A 6,000-nucleotide genomic window follows, 5' to 3' on the forward strand; every position below is an offset into this window, starting at 1 on the left:
TGGGTGGTTGTGGTGGAGCGGGAAGAGGGAGGCAGCTGGAGATGGGGAGGGAAGGAAGGGAGGGGCAAGTGACCCCTCTCTGGGGCCAGCTCCCCCGCTGACCCCAGTAGGCACCCCCATACTCCGCGACCCGCCAGGGAAAGGGGGCCCAGGCCCATCCAGACCGGGGCCCAGTGCAGCAGCACCGCCCGGCCCCACACAGCCCGGGACAGTCCACCCAACCCCACCACAGAGAAAACTGCACCCACCCCACCATCCACTCATCTTCCAGACTACATAAGACAATAGACGCCCAGGCTGAGATCTTCCTCCACCTCTCCTGTATCTCCCCCTCCTGCAGAGAGAGTTCCTGAAGAGAGGAAAGCTCCTGCAAGATGTGACAATCTCCCCCACCAGTTGAAGAGCCCCCCAGGTGGCTCGACGCACCGGCGGCACCCTTGCAGGGGAAACTCTGATGATTCATGTGACCTTCTGTCTCTATTGCCATGTCGAAGTATCCAGGTAACAGAAAGATATTCTGGGCATGTTGAACTGTTTTTGTAGTTCAGGGTCAGAAGCTGAAAGAGTTGAGAGTTACAAACAGCTGATACAGAGAGCTGAAGAGAAACTTCCAGGTTTGTTCCAGAAGTCAGAAAACCTCCTTCAGACTCAGTCATTGATCAGTGAAACAGCTCCACAACATGACTTTACTAAACAGTGTGTGTGCTTCACTGCATTGATCTGACACAGAGGCTGCATGTGGACAAGCTGTTCTTCTTCTGTGGTGGTAAACAGCAGCTGACATGGAAACATGTGCTGACAGTAAATGTTGCAGCAGCTTCAGTAAATGCTCCTCCTTGAGTTGTGCTCAGTCATGTGGTGGAGAGCTTCAGATGTTCAGACACATGAGATCTTCATGGTTTCTGTGCTGATGTGTGTGAGACATGGCCGACTGTGGAGGCTCAGTCTATCTGTTCTTCTTCATCCAACATGTCTGCAGCGCTTTACAGGACGCTGCAGACTAGTTACCAAAGAACGAGTCAGGAACACATCAGGAACAAACTGAGACACAATCTGACTGAGACTAGAAGACAAGGAGGGACAGGGAGGTCATGTGACCACCACAGCTGCTGCTGAGTCATCATGTTGTCCTTTGTTGTCCTCTCAGTTTACCAGGTGGTGGTGGATTCAGGGGTGGAGTCTGTCCAGCTGCCCTGCAAAGGCACACTTCACCTCCCCAAAGATGCTAAAGTGGAGTGGATGGACAACAATGACAGGAAGGTCCACGTGTATGTGAATGGCCCTGATGAACCTGAACAACAGGACGAATTTTACACAGATCGAACGAAGATGAATGAAGGCCTGTTGAAAACTGGAGACTTCAGCCTGACCCTGAAATACCCCACGAACACAAACAGCTACACCTGCACCATCTACAGCAGGGAGGAAAAGATCCTGCTGAAGAAACAAGTGGTGCTCACTGTTATAGGTCAGTGCTGTAGATACAGGTCAGAGGTCAGAGGTCACTGTAAAAGCTCAGAGAATATGAACTGGGTTCACATCATCACATCATCCATGAGACTTTCATGAGTTTCTCAAGCAGACGTGACAGGAGGCTGAACGGGCTCCTCAGGCCCTCCAGCTGGAGCAGATGCAGGGCCAGAGGCAATAGGGACCCCTGACTGAGGGTGAAGATGAGTGGCTGACTTAGCAGATGACAAAGCTAATGATTCCTCCACTAACTACGCTACTGACTGGGCTATGGACTGTAATAAAGTCTGCAAGGGGGGAACAAAGCTGCACACACTAACATAAGACAAAGACTTTCACAATAAAACAGGAAACATGAATCACAACTCAGAGACACGGACTCAACACAGAGAGACAGAAAATGACACATGGAACTGAACTATACATGAAACCACAATTCCTAAAACATGGATAACAGAAACATGAAACTCTAATAATAATCATCACAACCACAACAAGAGAACAAGAAAACAATCCAGGGGCCCGTTCTTCGTACCTCGCTAAGTAAGTTAGCTGGATTTGATTGTTGACGATTTCGCGTGATCTTGGATCGTTCGGTTCCCCGAAGCTCATCCGGGACTTGCCGTCATAGCAACAGAGCCGTAAGCGTAAACCTGCTCGGGAGCAGGTTTACTTTATGTAAACAGGATTAGATCGCGGCCACGCAGGTATGTCCGCTTCATTTATACGAAAGCAACAGCGATATTCCACCACTGTTTCACCATAAATAAATAACATCAATGTAACTAAAGATAATGCAGCACTTGATCCTTTTATTGATGTCACACAGATACATACAGGTCATTTCCTAAAAAAGGGAAATGTACTATTAATCATTCTATTACATGTATGTGATTGTTACAGATGTAATTCATATTTCAGAGTAGTAATTGTAAATTACTTCGTGTAATCAAGATGAGAGACCACGGCTATAAAAGCGAAGGTGGATTTGGGAAGCCTGTCGCAGCCATGTCCTGTCCGTATATGCGAGCCACCCACTGCGGAAGGTGCAAGATTGATAAGGAGATGTAACACTTCCAGCTCTTCAAGAATCACAGACGCTCAGAAGGGTTGGCTTTTCACAGTTTACTTCTGCAGAAGACATAAAACACATTCAACAGGTGTCTTCTGGTGGTACCGGCAATTGTAGCTCCCTCACAGTGCAAGCGCGCGCTGTCTTAACAGACTTACAATTAACTTTTTAATAAAGAAAAGGTGGAAAATAATAATTTCTCCCATTTTACAGTCTGTCATACTGAGCTTGTATACAAAAGAAATCTTATGACTAATAAAATACATTCCACAATCGTATAAAACAAAATAACAGGATAAACATAAATACCACCGACTAAACATTTCCCTCTAGTGGACAAATTAACAATAGCGCATTACATCTTCACTTGCTTGTGCTTTACAGACAAAATGGCTGTTAACAAGCTCACATACCTGCAGAAGACATAAAACACATTCAACAGGTGTCTTCTGGTGGTACCGGCAATTGTAGCTCCTACAATGTAAAGCAACATCACAAAAAGCACAGAAAAACGGTAAATCCAAACACATTTCCTGCTATGCGCAGCAACCACTAGGGGGCTGACAAAGACTAACTGCCAAAGAGCATAAATACGGCAGAAACACTATTTAACAGCAACCCGCCTTTGTTTCAGTTACACAGAAACTTTCTAATATCAATATGAACCTATATACATCGACATATATAACTTATGTAACAACATTCACACCAGAAACCATAAAAATGCCAGAGCCTTTCATTACCGGACTTACCCTCACAGTGCAAGCGCGCGCTGTGAGGAGCGGAAGCCTTAGCAGCTTCTAAACGTTAGGGTGAGATCCGGTTTCTGGGTTTTCAAAATAAAATACAATTTTAAAAAAATGATAAAATTCACACTTAAAATGATAATTAAGAACAGGTAAGTGCATGTTTTTCATATGTATTATTAACTCTGTTACACTCACCCCCACTGAATTTTATCAAATTTGAGCCCCAGGTACCCACACTAGTATGCACCAACCAACCAGAGGTCAAAAATCACAAACACCAACTAAACGTATCCCTAAGGATGAAGTGGGGTGGGAGCAGCGCCAAACTCCCAACCCAGCAACTGGCAGCAGGGTGCCCGAAATACACCCTACTAATAACCCCTTACAAGGTGTGTACCATGGCTCAACAGAAAGAAAAAAAAATGTAGAGTACATAACAGCAAGTACAAATCCCATCATTCAGGTAGGCATATAAACAGAACATTTAGTTAGAGAAGGACGGGATCAAGGACTTACAAACTGACTTCACGTCAAACCTGTCACGAACCACGACTTGATTTGACATTGTCTGGATCAGTCTATTCACAGGTTTGACAAGTTGCCCAAGTCTGGTTCTGATCTGGGAACCATTCCCGGTTTGGCTATAGTCAACCATTGGGGACTGAGCAGCAATGGCAGGAGCAACTACATCCACCACTACGTCAGGTGTAGTAGAGCATACTTGTACACCCTCCCCACAGCTCGTAGCAATATTGACCTCCTGGGACGCCATGCTAGAACCGGTTTGGTCAAAGTTCACTTCAACAGACAAGGCCGATGCGGCTGGCAAGACTGAATCCACGCTTGAAACATCAGTAACATCTCCCTGAGACTGGCTGGACTCCGTCAACTGCGACACCCATGCAACTGTCCTCTCTCCAGGGTCCAGAGGTTCAGAGATAACCTCCAGGTCAGCTGTCCCACCCATGGCATTGGGTGAGCGGTTACCATGAGCACCAACACAGCTCACAGCAGGGGCATTCAAATCCCCCTCCCCAGACGCAGCCCCATCATCATCTTCAGGCGCCGTGTTTACATCCCACGTAGAGGAGACGTGATCCGAGGTTCCAGCATCATCCTCCAGGGGCAGGAAATTCGCCACCAACAGCAGATTCCGGTGGACCACTCTCTCTCGTCCGGAAACAGAATCACGGATCTTGAAAGTGTGAGTATCATGGTTCACATCGATCACGGTGTAGACCGTTGACTCCCACCGATCAGCAACCTTCTTCTTTCCCCTCTCTTTCTTGTTAGCAACCAGGACTCTGTCACCAACCTCAATCCTGGAACCCTTCACTCTCCTGTTATAGAGTTGCGAGTGACGACGCTTCTCCTGCGTAGCTCGGGTGCGTGCAATGACCATTGCTTCCTTCACATCTTCCCTGAGGGAAACCACATACCTGTCATAACAGGTAACAGCAGGATCGCTCAGGACAGAGCGGAACAGAATGTCAACAGGCAACCGGGGCGTGCGACCAAACATTAGGTAAAAGGGTGCGAATCCAGTTGTCTCATGTGCGGTGCAGTTGTACATGAACGTCAGAGTCTGTAGCCGACGTGGCCAGTCCACTTTCGAGTCTGGTGGTAGGGCACGAATCATTCCACCCAGAGTCCGGTTGAAGCGCTCCACACTGCCGTTCCCCATCGGGTGGTAAGGTGTCGTGTGTGTCTTCTTCACACCAGAGACTCTGAGGAGCTCACTTATCAATTGGCTCTCAAAATTAGCACCCTGGTCGCTGTGTATCCTTTCCGGAAACCCGAACACACAGAAGTACCTGTCCCAGAGAAGCCTTGCAACCTGTTTGGCCGACTGGTCCTTGCATGGGAAGGCCTGCGCCCAGCCAGTGAAGTGGTCTGTGATGACCAAGACGTCGACGGACTTGTTGTGTGAGGCCTCAGCCGACCAAAAGTCGATGCAGACCAACTCCAACGGTCTGGACGAGGACACGCTGACCAAAGGAGCACGTCCCTCCGGTTCGATAGTTTTACTGACTACACAGCGCTGGCATCCCCGTACATGGTCTCTCACATCACGCCCAAGGTTCAACCAGAAAAATCTCTTTCTAGCCAGGTCTAAACTCCTGAACTGGCCCTGGTGACCGGCATCATCATGGATTCCTCGGAGGACCTCAGCCTTCAACGAGTCAGGAACCACGAACTGCAGTCGTCTGTTACCTGATATCTGGTCTCTGGAAACTCTGTACAACACGCCGTTGTTGAGGACCAGCTTCTCCCAGTGGCTCAGGTATCTTTTAACAAGGATTAGGTCCCCTACCCGCTCTCTCCTCGAGGGTCTCCTGTGTCTCTCAACGTAGAAGACGACGCGGGAAAGCACTGCATCCTGCAGCTGTGCGTCCCTAAGTTCTCTCTCTGAATGGGCAGGTAAGGCCTCCAGACCGGGGGACACCATCTGTGGCAGGTGATGTAAAGCCTCTATTGCTCTCCCTCTTGGGCCGACATCCCACTCGACATGTGACTGCAAAACAGCTGTGACAGCATCTTCAGCCAGAACCAAGGGATGCAGACTCTGCGTGCCTTGGGACATGATGGAAGCTCCACCACCGGATCCACCATTCACCTTGCAGTCGGTGGACCACCGAAACGCCCCCTGGATTGATGCATGTGAAACATCTTTTGCCTCATTAAGGAAGTCTGCATATCTCTCAGCCA

General features: G+C 48.4%; 1 pseudogene; it reads left to right on the forward strand.

The window, feature by feature from the left end:
* Positions 1-1,569, forward strand: part of LOC146634806 (uncharacterized) — a 42,683-nt pseudogene extending 41,114 nt beyond the window's left edge.
* The last annotated feature ends 4,431 nt before the right edge of the window (positions 1,570-6,000 follow it).

This window comes from Diplotaxodon limnothrissa, linkage group LG3 (genome assembly GCF_057381915.1).
Source record: "Diplotaxodon limnothrissa isolate DT_005_m linkage group LG3, D_limnothrissa_male_GT1.1, whole genome shotgun sequence".
Classification (NCBI taxonomy): domain Eukaryota; kingdom Metazoa; phylum Chordata; class Actinopteri; order Cichliformes; family Cichlidae; genus Diplotaxodon; species Diplotaxodon limnothrissa.